At 36.4% G+C, this 24,040-nt stretch overlaps 2 protein-coding genes across 22 annotated transcripts in view; one reads left to right on the plus strand and one right to left on the minus strand.

Moving 5' to 3' along the window:
* Positions 1-7,104, plus strand: part of LOC134527212 (uncharacterized) — a 97,196-nt gene extending 90,092 nt beyond the window's left edge. For both annotated transcript variants that reach the window (XM_063359681.1, XM_063359682.1), the window contains exon 3: positions 6,640-7,104. The gene's annotated coding sequence lies outside the window, so the exon portion shown is untranslated. The remainder of the gene's footprint in view (positions 1-6,639) is intronic.
* LOC134527213 (serine/threonine-protein kinase dyf-5) overlaps positions 1-24,040 on the minus strand; it is a 407,519-nt gene that overhangs the window by 100,730 nt on the left and 282,749 nt on the right. The gene's annotated exons all lie outside the window — the stretch shown is intronic.

The following is a 24,040-nucleotide window of genomic DNA, read 5'->3' on the forward strand; positions in this document are numbered from 1 at the left end:
CTTACGTTCGGTTCGGTTCGAAACCTCTTAAAATATATTCGAAAAACCGAACGTTCGTTTAAAAAAAATTACGTTTTTCTAATTTTCTAACCCCCATTAGACCATTCACAAAACAGCTCAACAAAATTCTATTACTTGTAATATTCCGACTTTTATCGCATAATCGTCGCCTCAACAGTTTCAAGCTCAGACAAAATAAAATAAAAATTATTAATCGTCGCATAACTCGCATAGCATTTTTTCATATGGGCGTGCTTTGTTTTTTGATTACTTTAGAGAATTTTGTATACATTTGTCGTACTACGTAATATAAACTATCGTACAAATGCCAAAGGTATTGTATATTATACCTTTAACTATAGTGCGTGTAAGATAAGTGTTGTAAAATCACCAAAAATTGCGTACCCCATACGTTAAACTAAAGCGCATGTACGAGAACTCTCGTATTTCGGCAAAACTAACGTGATCAAGTTAACACAAGACAAATGCGGTAGGAAATGATTACGTAAATTACGTATTTTAAATTACTGGGATGTATTTATTTTCTTTGGCCTTTTTGGTTATAACAGTCAGGTAATGAAAATATTAATTTAATCTTGTGTATTAAAAGTACTGGTCCAGTAAATTTTACAGTATGGTACTAATTTGACTAGCGTAGTCGCGGCAGCCATCATTATTTCTCGTGTATTCTTTTTTCCTACGCAAATTTTTATAACCACACTTTTTACGTTACGTTTACAATATTATTGTTCTTGAGGTGATTTTCGATGAGCGGGATAACGTCGTTTAAGTTTTCCAAATGGAGAAAAGATAATGACGACCTGGATGACCCAGAACCACCCCAAAAAAAAGTCTAAAGTTTCTTCTAACGAGCAGCATTCTTCCAAGAAAACAGCAACTGCAGTCAGCGGGTTTTGTAATGTAGATAGGTAACTTAATTCACATTCGCCTTTTTTTTGATGTCCTATTAAAAAGTTTTACTTATTAAAAATGTTAGGTTATGTCTACCACAAAAATATGTTATGTGGCCTTATGCTGAATGTTCGTCATCTTTATAATATTTTTTTTTAAATGAAGGTTAGTGTACACTTAAAAAGGAATATAGTCTTTTTGAAATTTAGATGTAACTTCTTCACGAATTAAAAGTTGGTATATATATAAGCTAAGCTATATAATGTTTTAATTTTACATATGGCTGGAGAATCTTTCTTTCTCACCACTCAGTTAAAGACCAAAATGCTGGAACTTCTTCATAAATTAAAAGTTGGTATATATATAAGCTAAGCTATATAAGGTTTTAATTTTACATATGGCTTGAGAACCTTTCTTTCTCACCACTCAGTTAAAGACCGAAATGCTGGTCATCGGTTCATTTTAATTGAAAACATTTATTTCTGTATGAGGTTCAGTTCGGCTCGGTTCGAAACCAGAGAACTGAGGTTCGTCCAGCTCTATAAAATTGTATACCTAAACTATATTATAAAGGTAACGGAAATGGCACAAACATAAGATGAACTATGCTGCATTTTGTCAATTAGCATAACTACTCTATCATTTCCAACCTTCAATAATATAACATTGCAGAAAAAAACGTAACTTTTTTTAAATGGTGTCTGTTATACAAACGTATTTTATTGAAAACATAGGAAGGATTAATTTAACAGAGAATTAGACAGATACAAACTTACGTGTGTGGTTTTTGAGGTTATTTGTCTCTATTTTATATCAGGTGTATACACTATACACTTATTTTATAATTTTATTAATACACATGTGATTTTTTTTAATACATAGGCCTATGTAATTTTTTAAAATAAATGTGGGATTTTTTTAATAACATGTGGTGAAGTTTAGTGTGGGACTGGGATTCGAGATTCGATGACAAACACTGAGGATTCGAACAAGGATTCGGATTCGACCAAAATGTGGATTCGTCCCATCCCTAGTAAAAACATTCCCAGTCCCAGCAAAATAGGTACGATGGTCTATGGGGAGCACTCAATCTACCAAACTTTGCGAGATGTTTTCACGTCAGTGTATACATTATGGTGCAGGGAGACACTTCGCATCGCTACTGCAGACGGACCATTTTGCGATTATCGGCAAGTCGACGAGACACTGCTAGACTTCCATCCGGCCGCAACCGACTATGTAGTTGCTTATATAAGGGATGCTATCCCTGTAATTTTTTTTAAGTAGTTTAGTCTGTCTGCTTAGTACAAGAGTAAAAGTTATTTTTCTTTTAAATTATTTCTTTTGAAATGATGAAAACATCCACATTCGCGGGATCCAGTTCCTGGCTGGCGACGCATCGGTAAACAGAAGCCAACTTCCCTGTCTGGTGAGTGACGATCCGCGACTTTCCTCAACCTCCCCTTAACTTTTCCGGGCATTTTCTGCCCCGTATACTGCCTGTGTACAAGTTCTCATCAGTTTTGATTTGGACTGTTCGCAGACAGGGTCCGAGAGCCGGACGCCGAATTGGCATTTTCATCTCCCTTCCTCAACAGGACACAAGCGCCCTGGCATCATGTTCCCGCGTGAGCTCCGGGAAACGAAGCCCCGACCTCCGGCGCCACTGTATTGTTCAACCTTTTTTTGAACTTTCCTAAATTACGCCGTCAAACAAAGTTAATCATACAAACATAATTTCTGGACTTTAAGTACATACCTCAACTGGGATAGTTTAAATATATTTGTATTTTTTTTATTGGTTTATGTATTTTTAGTAAATGAAACTTTTGATAATTTCATGTACGGCCGGCCCATAATTTTTTTTTCTGAATATACCTGAGAGCTGTTTAAGAATGTAATTAATATTGTACGTTAATATTTTCTTCTATCTGTTATAAACTTTCCTTTAATAAATTTGACGTGATTATATTCAGACGGAATCACACCTTGTTTCTGTTCATTACTAATAACATTGTGAAACCTAAAAGATCCACCCAGCACAAAAATGGTAATCAGACCGTGGTTTGCTGCTACACAGTCACCAATAAAACTGTATGCTGTACCACAACATGCAAAAGAAAAATATCAACTAGTGAAAGTACTGAATCACAGAGGCATGAAGTGGAACAAAAGGCTGCCGATTTGGACCGTTTGGTAACTTTAACTTTATTTTATTACTGGCACCGTCATTTTCCTTATAGTTTTAATACATTATTTTCCTGTTTTATGCGAAGCATTTCCCGCAATTAACGTTGCATTAGCGCTCCATTTTATAGCAAACCATGAGACAAGTTTAGACGGAACAATAAAAGTAAAGCGAATTGTGTAAACTTTATTTAGTTTACGTTTCTACGTGTGTTTTGTGGCCACGGCAATTTCTCAGCTTCGTTTGCCATTGTAAAAATTTTTTTTTGTGCCACTTGCCAAGGTATACCATACGGCCATGAGTGAAACGTTTGGTGATGTGAACGTATCAAATTCTTGTAAATATGGTGTCTTCGGGCTTGTTCGGCGATGTTCGTTTTAACAAATAAGAAATATTGCGGAAAGACGGTGGCGACACTGATGTATATTACATCGAAATGTATTTAAACGTTCATAAATTTGGTGTTTAGTACAAACGAAGGCGAAAGCAAAGATAGGCGTTGAGCGAAACTGTGGCGAAATGTTACTTCTAAATATTTACATACTGTAAAGTTTGTCACCGATGATGTTCCACACACAAAGCCGAGCGCCAGAGATTCAGGTTCCTTTCTCTACAGAACAAGATATTCAATGTATTTTACTCCGGTTTTAAACGCATTGTGATAATATCTGTGTTGGTGAGTATTTTAGTGTGAAGTTGTTTACATAAGGTGTGTGTTTACGTACGTGAATTTCATAATGGAAAGTCATCACACCAAATAAACTCCAATATGGTCTTTTTACCAAAAATTGCCAGATAATGTGTCTGCACAGTGTAAACAATGCAAAAAGGTTTTAAAAACCAATTTTCGTAGCACATCTGGGTTGCTTCCACATCTGATGCAACATCCAAATTTGAAAAAAGAACATGAACAGATGGAAGCAACACGGAAAGGCGTAAATATTGGGAGAAAAACATTAGAACCAAAAAAGAAGCAACTTCGCTTAGACGAAGCTTACAATTGGCCTTCAACACATGAAAGGGCTATTTCGCTGACAAACTGTATTGGGGAATGGATAGCTGATGCTATGTTGCCATACAGTACAGTGGAAAATTATAAATTTCACAAAGTCCTTAAAATAGCTCAACCACTTTATTCAGTGCCATCTCGTAACACTTTTTCAAGAAGAGTAATACCTGAACTGTACAACAAAACAAAGGTAAAAATGTCCGAACATATTGCCAATGCAGTAAGTTTATCCAAAATTACATCTTTATCATTCACTTGTGATTTGTGGACATCTGCTAGCAACGAAGCATTCATGTCGCAGACATGTCATTTTATTGATGATTTCGACATGAAGAAGTACTGTTTAGGGTGTTACAGCCTTCCTAGTGGACACAATGGTGAAGCAATTAGTGAGAAACAAGTAGAGTGCTTCAATGAATGAGACTTTGAAAATGCAGGGGACAAAGTGGACATGTACATTGTGTGTTATAATGGACGAAACCGTAAGTTGGGACTTTCACTATGCAAACTTAAGTTTACGCAGCTGCAGTGCTTTGCACATACACTGCAGCTTGTATTGCAAGATGCTGTTAAAGTAACATGTGAGATCAAAGAGGTACCTACTGAAAAAGTCACGTTCAATTGTTGGACGATACAAACACAGTGCGCGAGCAACTGAACAGTTGCATCAAATTCAAGAAGAACTAGATATGCCGGTACTAAACTTGATTCAAGACTGTCAGACAAGATGGAGTTCAGAGTTTTTAATGCTGAAGAGATTGTTTCACAACAAGATACCTCTTTCTCGTCACTTACCAACACTGAACATGGACAATCTGCAGTTGAGTGAATGGAACCTTATTGAATCTTACATTAATATATTGCAACCATTGTATGATGCTACAACCCAACTTTGTGGTGAAAGTTCACCATCAGCATCAATGGTCATTCCGGTCATTTTTTCTCTAAAAAAATGTCTGAAGGCCTACATCAACACCAATGCAAAACAAAGACGGGAGTTTGCAAATGAGGTACTTCTCCAAGCTCTCCAAGCACGATTTCCATGCTACGATCGAAAAGAGCCATACTATACAGCAATGTTAGTAGACCCGAGGTTTAAGGCTGTTGTAATTCCAACGGAAGAAACACTTTTGGCACGTAACCACCTGGATAAAAAAGTAAAAGAAATCACACAAGCAACGGCACAACCAGGTACCTATTGTTTAATTTATTTGTAGGCCTAGTTATTTTATTTATACAAAAGCCACTATAGCATTGTGTAAGTACAGTGAAATTCTGTTACAACGTACTTCAGAATAACGTTTCTTTCAGTTAATGTATGATTTTCAATTCCCGCTCAAAACAATGTAAAAATATTTCACTTTAACATTAAAAACGTATCCTACCTTTCAATACAACGACCATTATTTTCCAGTTATCAGGAAAATTTTACGTAATTGTTTTTTGTGCAGGAGTTCTTTAACATAAATGTACATTATGATTAATTTTTATCACTTTCAAGAATCGTTAACTATAAAACATAAACAAACAATGTCTTAACGATTCAGAGAATCATAGTACAGTATAACGTGCCATTCTTCCTTCTCCATGGATCACACACTTTAGTGCACGAGACGATCTGAACAATTGATTGCTGTCTCGCCCCTCTTCAAGACTTGTTTTTAGCTGCACCAGCTTTTGGTTATTAGTAGAGCACGTTTTAAAAGTTTTTATTAACGCAGATACAAACGTTAAATAAAAATTATATTTTAACTTATATACGTAATAGAAAATCCAATGTTAATTTATGCAGGTTAAGTTTTAAATTGTTTTGTGTCACAACATGGCCGACACGCTTTGTGTTGCCATGAAGATAGGAATGTCGCCTGGCACAGCCATGCTTGCAACGCGCGCTACTAGTGCGGCGCTATGGTTATCTATGGATGCGAGGTTTGTTTTCGTTTGACGTGGCGCGAGGCAAACAATATTGTTGATTGAATATTTTAATCAGGATGGATGGCCAAAAAGATAAAAGAAACTCAAGCAGTTCACATTGAAAGAGAAATGCAGATGTGGCACGGTCATTTGGTTTGGTGCTCACTACACTGTCAACAATAATAAAAGATCGCTAAAAAGTTATTAAAATGTATGAACAGTCATCTTTATCTGCTGGTCGCAAGAGACTTCGCCTAAGAGATAACAAGGGAATTCTGTCCCAATAAATGTACATATCTGCAAAATAGTTTAACCCATTTGTAATTTTGTGTTCGACAGATATAAATTTTGTACATGAAGGCCTAGAATTTAGGCTGCTGTATTAAGTTAAATAATTTTTTTTTTAATTCTTGTTGTTTTACAAATATTTGCTTCCAAGCTAATGTAACATTTGATCACCTACTTTATTTTTAAAAATGAAAAAATACTACGTTTTAAAGATAAATATATAGACTTTCAGAATAAAGTACTTTCATTACTAAGTATAAAAGTTGGGGCTTTATTGATGTACTTTATAACGAAATTCTACTGTATGTGGTGTTTCTTTTTCTTTCAGTAACAGCTGCAGGTACCAGTGAGTTGGCACAGAGTTCTACTTCTCTCTGGAGTGTTTTTGACGAACTTGCTGAGGGCGAATCAAGTAACCAGATCATGTAATCAGAAACTGATTGCTATTTTAGTATGCCTGTTGTACAAAGAAGTGATGATCCCCTAAAGTGGTGGAGAGAAAAAGGAAAAGATGCGTTCCCTAACGTGTGTAAAGTTGCAATGCTGTATTTAGGCATCCCTGCAACAGAAACTGCAAGTGAACGTGTGTTTTCTTCTGCGGGGAACATTGTTTTCCCCATGCGTATGTCCCTTTCCTCAGAACATACAGAGGAACTGGTGTTCATACACGAAAATGGAGGCATTTAATAGTATTGTTTATTTTTCATTATTTTAATTTTAATACTATGGCTTTTAAAAGTTTAAATGATATGGTTTTGATAACCCATTTTTGAAATAAATAAATTTGCTTGGATACATACCGCACTTTTAAATAATTCCCGTTCCAGTCCCGTTTCCCGAGGGAAAGCATAGCTTCCTGCCCAAATTTTTCCCGAACCAAAACTACCTATCCCGTACAGCCCTAGTTATAATACATTTAAACGGATGTGGTATTTTCCATATTACAAGAATTAAAGCGATTTTTCTGTTTTTGAAAAACCATCTCCACTTCCACCCCTTTGGTTGGATATTGTCCAGTAATGAACTTGACAAAGATTTTCCACTATTAGATATTATGTATGAGTTTGGAAGTGATTTGTGAAAAATTGCACCAGTTATCATGCCCATAAAATTGTAATATATATAAAACTTTTGAGTTGGCAGTTTTGGGATCTATGGATCATGAAACGAAAAACTATATAAAAATTTTCAGGAAGTCACACCATGGTAACGGCTACAGTAGATAGTACTTATTTGAAATCTAACTAAAATGTAGGGTTGTGCGAATGTTCCATATACCGAAACCGAAATCAAATTTTGCTACGTTCATTTTCGATTTCGGTAAGAATTTCATCTGTCGAAGTTCGTTTTTAGAGAAATATTTCGAGCCAAACTAAAGTTCAATAGCTTACCGAAGTTAGTTTGTTCTAGTTGAAAAAGAACTCGTAATTTAATAAAAATGTAATGTCTTTATATGATTTGCATATGTTATTTATTACTAATAATGTAATAACATATGCAAATCATATAAAGACATTTATTATAAAAAAGATTTCCGTTAAAATTAATTTACGTGGTGATGAAAATCATTCACGTTAATGAAAATACGGTAAAATCATAATGTGAACAAACATGGCCGATAAAGTAAACAAAATTCAAACGTGATTACAGTAGGCTTAGGTATCATAACAAAATCATGCAATATTTGAAAAATTACCTGATTCATTTGCTTTCAAACAGTAGTGTAGGTACTATATTTGTGAAACATACATTCCAGAACTGTTAGTACACTATTTAGTATTTACCGTATACACATAAACAAAGAACGTAACTACTTTTATTCGCGCACAGCCAAACACATTGTCGTCTGCTTTATTTAAATTTTACATACTCTGTCCGGCATATAAAATCCTCATAATATACAGCCAATTAGACAAACAGGTCAACAAGTCACTGCGTGTAGTGACCACTCGGCAGCAACCATTTGTTATGTTTTGTTTTGACGATGTCCCTTTGCCTGGTCTACAGCTTCCTGAGCTAGCCATGTGTGACAGTGGTGCAAGATGGCAGCCGTTCCGCAGTAGTCAAGTGTTTTTTCGTCAGTACCAAGCACGTGATAAATATATTATCATAGACTGCGACATTGTGTACGACTGTAAAGGAAATAGTCTGTGCGCTGAAAGATCTGGATTGATTCTTAAAATTTACGAGTGACATGGGGCTGTGTTGTGTGGTCTAGGGCGGATGTTGATTATATTAAATATTACATATCCTATTCTTGCGTGCCTGATGCAACACGTGGTGAACATGAACGAAACAACTCGCGCAACTTTCAAAAGAAAGAAGTCAAGTTTTGTGTGGAAATATTATACTCAAGATGAAAGTGGCGAAAGTGCAACATGCAATTCATGCAAGAAAAAAATTTGTACGCCAACAGGTAAGGGATTGAAATTACAATAAATATGTTCATGATTTAATTCTTATTTTGAACCTTATATTTAATTCATGGTGGCCACTCACAGTCACCAAAAATATTCCCTGATTTTTCCCTGATTTCCCTGATTAAAAATTCAAAATTTCCCTGATATTTACAATTACAAAAAAACATGAAAAAATATAATATTATAGAAAGAGATTACTCATATTTTAGCACCCTGCTGTATTTTCTTCATTATATACATACGGAAGTTCGTTAAATAACATAATACATTTTAAATATGTCACTTTACATTATAGCATCCCTTTCAATGACCTGCAGTCTGTGTTTTTTTTTTTATGTCTAGATACCGGAAAAATTCGCGAATTCATTTCGCGATAGGCTAAAATACAAATAGTTATACCTCAGTGCTGCCTCTGCTATTGACTCACTACTCACCTGGATGACTCTGGGCCAATGAGAAACACCCGACCAAAGCTTTATCGAATCTCAGGCTGCTACGTTGGGACGTCTCACAAGACAGCAGCCAATGAGTGGGTGGCATTTGACCGAGAGTACGCAGAACTATGGAGTTCATCCTACATGTCATTGAACCCGCGAATTTTTCCTGTCCCTAGTAATGGGGTATTTCAGTGACGAGCACTCAAACATTTTTTCACACAACGTTTGATAACTGTTCTTACATTCATTTTTGAAGTGTAACATTTATAGTTGTGAAATATTCTTAGTCATAGTACTCTCAACAAGGGATAACAGTACAGTGCAAATTTTACCTTGTGTTTGATTTAAAAATGAAACAACTAATAGATAAATCTTCACTGCATTACAATCAGTACTCCCATCTGTAGCTAAAGCAAATGATCCACTTACGAAAGATTCAACAGTTTTAATTTAGTTTCACCAGCCATATACTCCACTAAGGCAGATGTTTTTTGCTCTCGCACAGCTGTATTTCTGTGCAATTTATGAGTCCGGAAACATAGCTCTATACAAATTACCCGAATGATCGGCTACTGCTTTCGGTAAATTGTGTTCTACCAAAAAACTTGAAAACAATAACTCTGCGTTTGTTACTTTCGTTTCTTCAGATGTAGCGAAAAACGACGATATAGATTTATTGCTCGCCACGGCTTTAAAATGTTCTGCATGTTTCTTTGATTCAATATGCCGTCTACAGACATCCCTTCCACCATGTGCAATCGAAAAGTTACACGTGCATACATTACAAAACGCGTGGCGTTCCAAAACATTTGAAGATAAAGGCCGCGCTACATTCGCAATAGCACGCAAACAGCACAGACGCACAGAAGTTCAACATACACTATTAGATATGAGCTGCCACATTGGCAAATAGCACGCGCACAGAAACATAGCACAGGATCGGCGCACAGAAAGTTCATTAACTTTTAACTTTTAGGTTATTTTCTGTGCGCGACCCTGGTGGTAGCCAATCAGCAAACAGTTTAAGTACTACTCTAGTGGTCTTATAAAAGAACAATTGTCACGAAAGTATTGATGCTGTTGACTTGAGTGGTTTGTAATTGTTTTCAAACACACGATATATAAAAATGGAAGGCACATTTGATAGCTGTAATATAAAGTAAAATTATTTTGTATGACAGGGGATCCGCAGGATACAAAAATGAAGAAGCTAAATTAAATGCTTGGAAGTCCCTGTATGAATGTGTTAAAGAAGAAGGATTTGATAATTGATAGATAATTGATAATATTGTCATTAGACACAGGGTGCAATATACATTATCATTGAAAATACATAATAATAAATACATACACATTTTTAAGTTTAAAGAAAAATATCTCAACAATAATATAACTTTACACAAACTTAAGGTCATTAAAATTTAAATTGTTCCATTCGTCTAGTGAGTATAAAGGATTGGATATGATCCATTGTTCTAAGATTTGTTTAAGTATACTAATCAAAAGATACTGTCCTTGCACACAAGGGTAATTTATTTTAAAAAAAACTTACATTTACATTTTCAAAACTCATATGATTTACATAGTCGTTTATAACTGACATAAATTAAATATCTATTTCTGGTTTTATAGCTATGTACATTATTTCTTAAAATTAAATTTTTTTGAATGCTTCTGGTATTCTTTTGTGTTGTGTTGTGCGTGAATGTAGCATCAAGCTCTGTGCTATCTCTGTGCGTGTGTGCTATCTGTGTGCTGTTTGCGTGCTATTGCGAATGTAGCCTGGCCTTAACAAGCATGGCCATTCTTTTGAATAGTTTGGTCGAAAGTTCTGAAGAATAACGTTCTTTTTTGCTCCAGATACACATTGTTCTGTCACACGCTTTATTTCTACAACCGGCACTGAAGAACACAACACTATCGAACAACATAAAATGGTTTCACGTCTGTAGACACGACAAAAACACTTTGATGAAAAAAATGGCTTTCAAGAAAGTAATTAACACAACACAGGTTAGCCAAAGCACCGTACAAAAATTATCGTGATATAAGTAGCTAACAAACGAAAAGTCCGAGAATATGTACTAGTTGTATCGTACTACGGACGTATTACTGTACCATTTCTATTACAAAACACAAGAATTAATCTACTTATTTCGACAGTACATGCGCACATTTATTAGTTCCGTTATCTGCGCAACCACGTGATGTATTCGAACTGCGTTCACGAAACACGCACACCAGAAACGGAATTTTTTTCCGTTACCATGCAGCACAAAACCTCGTTTCCGTAATAAACCAGCGATGTTCCGTAATTCCGTGTTAAATCCGTAATAATTACGGAAAATCCGTAATGGTTGGCCGGGAAATATACATGACACAAAAAATTCCCGGTTATTAAAAAAATTCCCTGACATTTCCCTGATAATTCCCGATCAACGTGATTTCCCTGATAAATCCCGGTTTTCCCGGTTTTCCCGGTGAGTGGCCACCCTGTAATTACACTTATTTTCAAACATGTGTTTGTCCCTCCACAAAGGTGGTGGTAAAATTAATAGTTTTAAAATAGGCAAAGTAAAAAATTGGTTTTTACATTAGGCCTAAATTTAATTTTTAAAAAAATTAAAATCACACAAGCTTTGTGGTTACCAGCACATCTAGAGCAGAAATTGTTCCTTGTAAAACTTTAAGGTGCCAAATTCCTTTTACCATACTTTTGTTGCAGGGAGTACTTCTGGTTTGGTATCTCATATTGGACAACATAAAGATAATGAAACTGAATTCAAGAAACTTAAAGAAGAGGCAAGCAAAGTAGATGTCACACCCTCAACGAAACAAGCCACACTTTTTTATGTCTTGAAGAAGAAAGAAATATGGAAGAGTGACAGCCAGGAAACCAGCCATTTAAATTCCAAAGTGGCAGCCTTTTTAATAAAAGGCTTCCATTCATACTCTACTGTGGAGGAACCAGCATTCATCGAGCTACTGTAAACATGTCAGCCAATGTATAAGTGTCCATCAAGAACCACATTTTCCAGAAAAATTATTCCTGAAATATACGATAAGACAGTGCAACAACTAAAAGAAGAAATAAAGCAGATATAAGAGGCGGAATCAGTGCTGTTTCCTTTACTACCGATACATGGACTTCCAAAGCTAACAATGGTTATACAGAAGAACTTCATTTTCACATATTTCAAGGGACCAGGAAAAAAATATGTAAAAACCGGGAAAACGCAAAATGAGGGAAAAGATCAAATTTTTTTTATCATCACACTATATGGGAAACAATAAGAAAATATATACCACACAAAATAATATGTCAGAGACGGTTACGTTTTTATATATTAACTAGAACTTCACTATCTCACATAATTAAAATTATAAATACATCCAATATCGCCGTTCTTCATTATTGCTGAAAGCTAAACATGAAATTTTCTGTTCTTGTGTAAGAGATGAGAATGTTGAAGCATCTTGATATAGCCACTTGGTGCTGAAATTTTGTAACACAATTGATTTTTGAACTTTGTATTTAATTACGTGTTAAAGTTTTATTAATTTCAGATTTTTTGTGAAATAATACTATAAAACGATAGCTAACACCATCAATATAATTGTTACGTTGAGGAATAGAAGTTAAATTGCCATTGCATTGTTTGGATATTCATTGAAGCCATTTGACTTTTCAGAATGTTTCTAATGTGTTAAAATTAGTGATGGGTCAATTCCTGTTTTTTTCCCGGTTCCCGGTTCTCGGTTCGGTACCGGTTCTTAAAAATTGGTTCTTGTATCTCGGTTCTGACTTAAACCATAAAATAAATATTATTCACACATTATTTATGAGGTGTTTTAAGTAATAAACTATTTATTGTTTTGGCTACAAAACAAGCACTAAAAAGCCTGTATCCAGACTTACATCTTCAACAATTTACTGTTTCAAGCCACAGTAAACACACCAACCTATTAAAAATGTAATATGTATTAATAAAAAAATTAATTCAAAGTAATATAGAGAACACTTAATAAAACTAAAATTTTCTATATTAATCTAGTAATTACCTCAAGAAATCTACATACACCCTCCTTAGAACATAGGAATAAAAAGAAAATGTTACAATAATGGAAATAAATACAATGAAGGTGAACTTTCAAAGAATTAAAATCTTAAATTTTCCATCAAACTTATTGCCTACATTGAATTCAGTTTGTTTCCACAGTCAACAGTAAATTACTGCTACACTTCTGATGCCATTTCTTACACAATTTTCTCTATTTGGCCAGAAAAATTATACTTTACAAGTGTCAACAAGCATTTCGTTTTCCCAGCCAATAGTAAAATACATCTACACATTCACACTACACTTTACTAATAAAAAATAAATAAAAAAAACTTCCCCCTTCAAAGCAATCCCGTTTACCTAAAAGAGAAAGTTACTAGCCGTTACGCTAGATGGCTGCATATGCAGTGAACTTACACTCCAAAGCACTGCACAAAAAGCATAAAATTTTAGAATGCCGAAAATTATTACGGACAATTTTTAATCAATCATTAATTCTATTAAACAAATATTCTGTGGAATTTTGCACTTTTAATTGTTCTTTATACACCAGTCACCCTTACTTACGTGTCAATGACTCAATTAACTGCCTATTTTTAAAAACAAATTGAAACAAACATGGTGCCTTTCTATCTTACATCTCTGCTGAGGCACGTTATAGAGTTGCACACATCTATGAACTACAACTATGGCACATCCAACTGTTATGTTTTGATTGTAAAACGTACTTTGTTTACAGATGTGACGAGAACATTGTATATTTTCACCTGTAATTTATTTTATAGTTAGAGATGAATATTATTCCACAGAAGTCCAAAAAAATAATTCATATGTGAATTGGACGTGAGTTGAGCCATTTCATGCTGCAGTTAAGTACAGTAGAATCCCGTTATAGCGAGAACACGGCTATAACAAGGTCTTTTTGAGGAATTTACGGCGTGATGGCGTGAAGCGTGCCATGGTTATTTGTCTGCTAATCTTCACCCCTCTCGCTCGCCACTAGACATCTTGCCGTTGACGCCTGTCACATTCTTCAGCCTTGTAGTCGCCACCTAAGTGCGTGGTTTTAAAAATAGAATCCCGTCCTTTCTTTTATCAAACTTTCGCTTGGCTTCAAGGCCAAGGTATGCTCGACTCGAATAAACCAAGCTAAGGAGGGGGCAATGTTACGAACGTTAGCCAGGCCGCGTCACGCGCAGCTGCACGCCGTAACAATATACATATACTTGTACGCATTTCTTATTATTTAGAAAATAGACAAAATATATTTTTTCCCGCCAATAAACATAACAATGCGCACTTTTTTAAAAATACAAATGCTCATAATTAATTTGTTGGGACATTTCATTAACTAATAATATCATTGTTTATAACTATGTTAGGGCAAAAAAGTTAGAGCCGTCTTTATACTTGTTGCTAATTGATCGCGTTAATAATAAACAAATATTTATAAATATAAACTTGTTTGGAATTATTTGTCGTGACACGTTTACAAACACGTCACGTTATTTATTTTACTATCTGACAAATAGTAGGCACTACCGTATTTATTTCCGAATCGCTAGGACAGTTTTCTTGTTTTATTTCGGTCAGTTGTTGGGGTATCTGTCTGGGAAAGGGGTGGTGATGGTTTGAGTTTAATATCAAATTTATTTTTAAAAAAATTGTACAGGTTTCTTTAAATGAAAAAAATATAGTTTTCAAGCGACTATTTCGTTTGAGGCGTACGTGCGTTGCCGCACTCCTACTTTTTTTGTAAGGAATTAAATCGTCGCGCTACACTAGCGCCGCCTGTTAGCTACATCCCGAACCAACACGGCCGCCAGCAGACAACCCGCGCCGACAATAGAGAGCAGCACAATGCTGCGTCGGCCGCGGGCCAAGCCGAGTAATCGATTGCGGGAAGAGATGCTATACGTACTTACATGCGTGGTAGGGTAATCTGGTTATTTTGACGCAATCGGTGATCACATCCGTACTTGTGGGGTATTGTTTTAAAGAGAATTCACACATCTGCTCACAGAAATTAAGATTACGTTAATATAAACTGTTATTTTCTAATTATACAGGTTCAAACACAATTATTATGCTATTTTCCATTAATTTTTATTTTTTTGGGGCCAAAATCTGTCAAATTCGGTTATAGCGAGGACACAGTTATAGCAAGTAGGGTTCTGTGAATATTCAAAATTTTCAAATTCGAGTTCGAATTTTTTGATATTCGATTCGTAAATTCAAATCGAATTCATTTTACAGTAATTCAACTTGCAAAATCTAGCCCGGATACACTAATATAAGACATCCCCCTCCCCCATTTTTAAAAGAAATGTAAATGGACGATTACATCTTCCACTTACAAAAAATTATACATCGAAACCCCTTATTTACGTTACCGTTATTTACGTTTTCACGTTATTTGAATCATTTTATTTCTGTCCCGTTTTAACCTCATTTGATGTTTACAACGCGCCTATTTCTTTACGCAGTTTACGCCGTTCGTTCTGATAAAACTGCTTACTAAATTAATTAATCCTATTACAAAGTAACCTGATGTGTGAATCGTGTTTTAAAGACGTTTTTAAAAGTTAAAAAACTTCATCTTTAACGTCTTGGGAGTCTCTTTATACCGCTTATAAAAACGTAAGCAGCGCCAGTTTGGTTGTGTTGGTTCCTGTATTCCTGTATAGAGCGCTCTCACGTAGTCGGAGATCGATATAGATATCTCGCAGACTGCATGCACGCGCGCGCTCTGTCAGTAACCGAGTTAACCAGCACGATCGTTATGCATATAGTTACAAATCACGTTCTTGTTACGGGTTTCTTTTTTTTTACGTTGAATAAAATGGTTTTATTGCATCACTCATTAATTTAAATTATTTAGCTTGTAAACAAACATTTTCATTGGCTGCCGGCCTCCGCGCACATATTTTGTGCGCAAGAAATAGACCCTTGGTTACGTACCATTTGTAAGTATTTTTACGCTGCCTTTTTTATTACAATTATGTTAGCAGACGATACGCCGTGTGTACAGTGTACAGTTGATGCCCGGCCCAACAGTTGTATTTCGGATTCGCGCGCGCACGGTTTGTTATGGCTGACGCCGGACAAGGTTTTGTAAAGCACAGAACGGAAAAGCCTTTGAAAAGTGCACAGAAAACTATTGTGTTTAATGTTTTTAAACCTTTTCAGGCAAATATTCGGATTGTCGTGTGAACGATATCGCGAGTTTAACTTCGGAATTTAAGAGTGTTTCGAAGAGCAGTGTGCTTCGTGCCAGGAAAGAATTACAGAACACTGGGACATTAACAACTCCCGGGAAGAAAAGGAAACTTGAGTATCCTGTTATCAAAAATCTTGTGATTATTTTGTGAAGATGGCTATTAGGCGTAAAGTGCATAGTTTTTTCTTCGGAAATGAACCACCTACGCCGAACAAAGTGCTACGGTGCTTCCTGTTATATTACTTCTCCGTTATTTTATTAGCACCGACTGTACTGAAGTTTCTGTGTTGCAACTAGTGCTTGGCGTGCAAGATGAATTCAGCCTATCACTTGCTGACGCGGCGCAGTGATACGACGGAGTTTGTTTATTTAAAAAATCAGCTAAGAGTGAACCCACGGTGTCACCCCTAATTATAAACTTGATTTTAGAATAAAAATGTGCGATGCTTACTTACGCGATAAAAACAGTAAATTTGTTATTTTTCTTATTTACCACTTCGTTATGCTGTGATATTTTTATTAATATTTTTATCCTTGAAAGTCAAATATGCTAATTAAGGTGGCAAGTTAGATAGTTTTCTCTACAGCAGGCAACATCAGGGGCGCAACAACTAAATTTCCAAAGGGGGGGCAATATACCTTTTTATAAAGAATCATTGAAGCGGGGGTCCGGGGGTCCTCCCCCGGGAAAATTTATATTTCAAGGTGGAAAATGGTTAGGGGCAGGACATTTTCGCGAAAAAATCTGAACGCCTACTAGATTGCAACAAGGTATACCCACACCAGCGGTTTCTTCCTTGTGATTGGCGGCCGTCTGGGAGAGAAGTCGTTGCCTTGTTTGCACGAGCCACTAAGGACGAGTTTGCTTGCACAATGAATTAGTGTGATTGGTTGTTGTAAAAATCAACATGCACCTCAAAGTAACTCACCCAATCACGAAACACAGACGATGCTACAGTGTTTTAACTTCCAGCTACTCTCGGGATCTTTTCATGGCCCTAAAAATGATGCTTTTTAAGCAGTTTTGTTATCTAAAAATTGATTACACAGCACTTTCTTTGCCCCCGTTTGCCCCCACTTCAAGGTTTCAGAGGGGGGCAAAATACCCTTGCCTCCCCCCCCCCCCCCATGGTTGTTGTGTTCCTGGGCAACATAGTTACCAGCTGCAGAGAATTGTGGTTGCCGCACCATGTCGATGAACTCACCTTTCCTCCATGACAATTTGAAATGATTTGCGAAGTGATTTATGTTAGTGCTATAAACATATAATTTTTTATTTTTTTTTTTTTAAATTTTTGAGAATCTGGTTGTGCCTCTTCAAAATAGTCTCACTTTAATTTTAGTTACTTGATTTAAACTGTGAATTGTGACAAGTTTTTCAAAGGTGGTATGTTAAAAAATTTTAATGATCTATGTTATTTTAATAAATATTCCCAAATTCAATTCAAAAAAAATTCGAATCTCGTGAATTTTTTTGAAATTCGATTCGAACTGAAAAATCACAATTCGCAGATGTCTAAAGCAAGGATCAAACCCGGAACCGTGACACCTCGCTATAACGGCTCGCTATAACGGGACTCTAGTGTAGTAGTGAAGGACTATTTTCGTAAAGGGTTTTTCTATACTGCTGGTACCGGTACCGGCACCGACATTTTAGCTGCGGTTCTAGTGCCGGTTAAAATGCTGAGAGCCGTAGGAACCGAGAACCGAGAACCGAGAACCGAGAACCGGTACCAACCCATCCCTAGTTAAAATGAACATCACCGAATATGCACGAAGACGCCATATTTATAGGAAACTCGTACGTTGCTTAAAACGTATTTTAATAATGGAACAGTAATCCGCTCTTTTGTGTATTTAAAATGCAAGTTTTCACCTTTATTTTCATGCATAATACATTTAAGATTAAAGGGGAACGCTAAGAAAGGTACTTATTAATTTTCATGTTTATGTCACCATACGTTTGGTTCATGGCCGTATGGTGTACAATAGCACGTGGCACAAAAAAAAGTAAGTTTTTTACAATGGCGAATGAAGCTGTGGTGACCATACACTCATGCAGTAACGCTTAATAATTAAACTTCACGTTATTCATTTTGAGAATTTATTGTTTTCTCTAAATTTTCCGATGGTTTGCCACGAAATACAGCACTAATTCTACGTAAACAGTGGGAAATGCTTTTGCACAAGGCGGGAAAAGAATGCATTATTAGTATAGGGAAATTGACAGTGCATGTAAAAAAATACGTTAATCGCGGGAATTCATATATCGCAGGTACGTAAAAATGAGGTTCTACTGTATTTCATTAACGTTGCATTATGTCAGCAAGGACTGGGTACAAAAAAGTCGTACATTCTGTGTCCGCCATTTTCCTGGGTCACACACGGCATCAAATATCCAACAAGTTTTGAGCACACTGATGGAAGACTGGAGAATCCCAAATGATGGCAGCATTACAGTTTCCTTTGTAACAGACAACGGGAAAAATTTTGTCTCTGCCATAACTAGTGAACACTTATGGACACATTTACAGTGCCTCGCCCACACTCCTCAGTTGGCCATAAAAGATGCCAAACAGGAAACACCAACTGTGGAGAAATTGCTCTCAAAGGCAAGACGTATTGTAGGCAGATACAAACGAAGCATTACAGTAGAATCTCGTTATAAAGTACATCAGTAGCGGATCCAGAGGGGGGGCTAAGGGGCTCAAGCCCCCTCCAAAAGCATCTGGGTCCACTATTGTTTTAGTGTTTGCCTTGATAAAGCCTAGCCTCAGCTGGGCCAAGCCCCTCCCAAACCAAAATCCTGGATCCACCACTGAAGTACATCAATAAAGCTTCAACTTTTATACTTAGTAATGAAAGTACTTTATTCTGAAAGTTACCTTTAAAACATAGTATTTTTGAATTTTTAAAAATAAAGTAGTAGGGGATAAAATGTTACATTAGCTTGAAAGCAAATATTTGTAAAACAAAAAGAATTTAAAAAAAAAATGAACTTAATACAGTAGCTTAAATTCTAGGCCAACATATACAAAATGTATGTCTGTCGAACACAAAATGACAAATTGGTAAAACCAGGCCTGCCGTTTTTACAGATTTTATCCGTTTTCACGGATATTTGAAGCTTAAAACGGACTAACGGATAAACGGCGACATTCACTGATATTTGCGACGCTTCGCCGATATTTTCATATTTGAATTTCGTTCGTGTAAATATTTACATTCAACTACCTATTTGAAGTTGTCAAACCATACAAGCAACCAACAGTAAAGCAAACACTCACATTAGGTGTAGCGCCATGGAACTTCCAATCGTTTAACCACAAACCAAAAACATATACTCCCACATATCGTTTCATGAAGTACAATATCTATGGTTTCGGGGGAAATGTTTTTTGTTTGTTGAGTTAAACGCTAAGAAATGTCATGGCGTCAGTAAAAATAGGTATATTTTGCCATTACAATGTTTTAGGTGCAGCATTTGTTTACAACCTTCTTACGTGATTTAAGTAGTAGTTTTGATTGTGATGGAGAAAAAACGAAAGGCTTCGCCGGACAGGTCACTTTATAAACAGCGTTATCGTAAAGAATGGGAGCAAGAATTGAAATGGTTGAGGCGTGGCAAAACGGAATTTTCCGCCGTTTGTTCGACTTGCAACTCGGAACTGAACGTGACAAAGGGCGGCTTGAAGACGCAAGTTCATGCGAAAAACCAACGAGCATCTGCAGGTCTGGCTTTCAAGCCTACTGACGAGATGCAGAAAAGAGCACAGAACATGAAAAAGTAGCTAGTTAATGATGTGAAATACATTTTTTTTAAACTTGTAAATAACTTCAGTTGTATGAATGTATTTAAAGTTTGTAAACAAGAAAAGCACCAAAGCCTATACTGAAGAGAAATTTTTAAATTATTTTTCATTTTATTGTGATACCAACTATTAGTTTTGTAATGTAAGTGGCAAATCTTATAATTTTTTTTAAATTCATTTGATTTTTTTAAATTATGTTTTGGAATGCAATTTATATTTAAAATTACAGCGAAAAATAAATAGTGTCAATTACGGCTATAAATTTTACAGGATTTTTAAATGCTGTAAATGGGATTTAGGAACCTAATTTGGTGACAGGCCTGGCATAAAGTGTCACAGTATGAAATTAATGGGAAACCATGTTTTCCACTGCTTTGTAAACTTTCAAAGGCAATGCTTATTCTTCCACACAGCAATGCAAGGGTGGAAAGTGTTGGAATTGATTAGTTTCTGCCATATCATAGATTAATTGTTGTTTGGTTGCAAATAGGCAGCACATTATTTGTTCCTGCATACTGTCATGCATATTATATTCTCTATGGAAGTTGTTACCTTTTTGCTAGATTGTTGTATCAAGAGAATATAATAAATGACCACGCAAATTACCTAAATGGATTATATATTATTTCTAACACATTTCAGAACCACCGGTAAGTTATAACAACAGGTTATGGGCCCAGGTGGATGGCTGTAAGTGTTGAAATATAGGGTTAAATAATATTGCTGTAAAGTTGTATGTGAAACCAAGTTTCAAGATTGGCCAGCCAGCGTGCGAAAGTGCAATTGTCTTGAAAAATGGAGAGTGTTCATGAAGCAACTAGAGTAATAAAATTGCGTGGATTAGAAAATTGGGCGTTATGGAAGTTTCATGTAAGAATTGCCCTCATGGCTAAAGACGTTTGGAGAGTAACAGTTGATGATCATCAGAAGCCACAGGAACCAAACAAAACTGCAGACGCTCAATTGACATCAGATAAACTGGAAAATTACAAGCTTCAGTTAAAACAGTGGGAGCAGCATGAAGCGACAGCTCAGTTTCTGATTACATCGAGTCTAACAGAAGAGGTCATGCTGCATATAATCAACTGTGAAAATGCCAAGCAGATGTGGGATTGCCTTCATGAAGTCTTCGACAGCAAGACAGAGACAGGGATTCACATGCTAAACCAACAGTGGTACACAATGAAGAAGGACAGTGCTGACAACATTACGACACATGTATCCAAGGTGCAAGACCTTGCACATAGACTGAGAGCACTGGGTGAGAATGTTTCAGACAATCAGGTAATCACTAAAATTCTTTTAACGCTACCGTCAAATTTCAGTCACTTTGTCACAGCTTGGGAGTCGACAGCGAAAGTTGACCGGACTTTGCCAAATCTGGTAGCAAGATTGGTCATGGAAGAGACACGAATGGGTATCCACGAGGCAGCTGACTTAGGAGAAGCATTGGCCGCTAAAGAGCAGCGTAAGAAACACAAGTATCCGGTACGTAAAGGATTTTGTAATTACTGTGGAATAGAAGGTCACTGGGAACGTGATTGTCGAATTAAGAAGAGAGACTCTGTCCAGAACGCGAATTCTAAATCATCAACGAAGGAAATGGCCGGAGTAGCCCTCATCGACGTCATGTTATTGTCAGAATCAAATTCAAATATCATGACAGAAAGCTGGTGTCTTGACTCAGGAGCCACAAGTCATATGAGTGGAAACAAAGAATTGTTCACAGAACTGGTATGGCTAAACAACAAAATACCTATTAAGCTAGGAGACGGGAAAACGATTGATGCAGTTGCGAGAGGGTTCATCAACATTCAAGCATATAATGGATCACATTGGGTGGATAAGCACTTAGAGCAGGTACTGTATGTTCCAAAATTAAAATTCAATCTGCTTTCCTTGAGTGCAGTTTTAGATAAGGGTTATGACATGGCTACAGACAAAAACAGTTGTAAATTTATGCATAATGGTAGTACTGCCGCAGTGGGAGAACGAGTAGATCAGCTGTATATAATGAAATTCAAGCCAGTTATCCAGAGAAACCAGAAAGCATTCCCAGTAGTGGGAGCAAGCAAATAAACAAGTATACAGCAGTGGCATGAAAGGCTAGTGCATCAAAACTATGATCATGTTTACAAAATACTCAAGATGAAGGACATTCCAATATCAGGAGTAAGAGAGCCCTGTGAAGCATGTGTACTTGGGAAAATGCATCGTCAACCATACAGAAGGAGTTTAAACCGTGCTACTGAAATTGGAGAAGTTGTTCATGCAGATGTATGTGGGTTTATGGAAACAGAATCACTAGGAGGCGCTAAGTATTTTTTATTAATTAAAGATGATTTCTCTAATTACCGCCAAGTTTACTTTCTTAAAACCAAGAGTGAGGTACCAGGATGCATTAAAAATTACCTGATGAGAATAGAAAAGGAAACTGGTAAAAAAGTAAATGTCCTAAGAACGGATAATGGATCGGAGTTTGTGAATAGCCAACTGAAAGAAGTTTTGTTCAAGGAGGGTATCAAACACCAGAAGACAGTACCATACACCCCAGAGCAGAATGGTAGAGCTGAAAGAGAGAACAGAACAATTGTAGAAGCAGCTAGAACATTGATTTATAGTGCGGATTTACCAAAATTATTGTGGGCTGAAGCAGTCAATACGGCTGTCTATGTGTTAAATCACACAGGAGCGAGTTCAACGGACAGTAAGACTCCATACGAAGTTTGGTCTCGAAAAAGCACAAATATGAATCGGTTTAGAGTGTTTGGTTCAAAAGTAATGGTACACATACCTCAGCAAAAAAAGAAAGAAATGGGACAAGAAAGCTGAAGAAGGTATCATGGTTGGATACAGCGATACAACCAAAGGTTACAGAGTTTGGTTTCCGGGAAGAAACAAAGTTGAGATACATTGCGAAATAATATTTAATGAAGGAGAATTGTACAACACATCATCGATGCATGTGGTCCAGGAAGAATTTGAGAAGATCCAGGAGTTTATCGAGAAGAACGAAGCAGAAGATATTGGACACTTGGAAGGTGAAAACGGATTTGACTCGACTAATGAAGAGAACACGATTAGAGCTGATGGAGCAGATGGAGCTTTCAGTGAGTCAGATTTGGAAACAGATGAAGGTGATGAGTGTAGCAGACCAGATTGTACACGACCACAAGATGAAGTTATTGATTGGGTTCAATGTGATAATTGCAAAAAATGGTATCACATGCAATGTGTCAGTTTAGACACAAATAATTTCAACAAAAATATTGATTACGAGTGCATCGAATGCACGAAACCGGAGCAAAATCTTCTATTAAGCCAGGAACCTATATGCTTTCAAGAAGCAATACAACACAAGGACCAAGTAAACTGGAGGAAAGCTATGGAAGAGGAAATGGAAGCTCTTAGAAAGAATAATACATGGACCTTAGTTGATCGACCTAAGGAAGCTAACATTTTAAATAATAGATGGGTTTACAGGTTGAAGCATAAACCAGACGGTCAAGTTTTGCGGTACAAGGCGAGATTAGTGGTAAAAGGATATCAGCAGAGAGCTGGGGTTGACTATGAGGAAACGTTCAGTCCAGTTGTCAAATACGATTCAGTGAGAGTAATGCTATCGCTGGCAGCAGCTCATGATATGCCCATCGAACAGTATGATGTAAAAACAGCATTTTTACATGGAGACTTGGAGGAAAAAGTGTACATGACGCAACCAGAAGGATTCGATGATGGCAGCGAGAAAGTATGTAAATTGAATAAAAGTTTGTATGGCC

This window comes from Bacillus rossius, chromosome 1 (assembly GCF_032445375.1).
Source record: "Bacillus rossius redtenbacheri isolate Brsri chromosome 1, Brsri_v3, whole genome shotgun sequence".
Classification (NCBI taxonomy): domain Eukaryota; kingdom Metazoa; phylum Arthropoda; class Insecta; order Phasmatodea; family Bacillidae; genus Bacillus; species Bacillus rossius.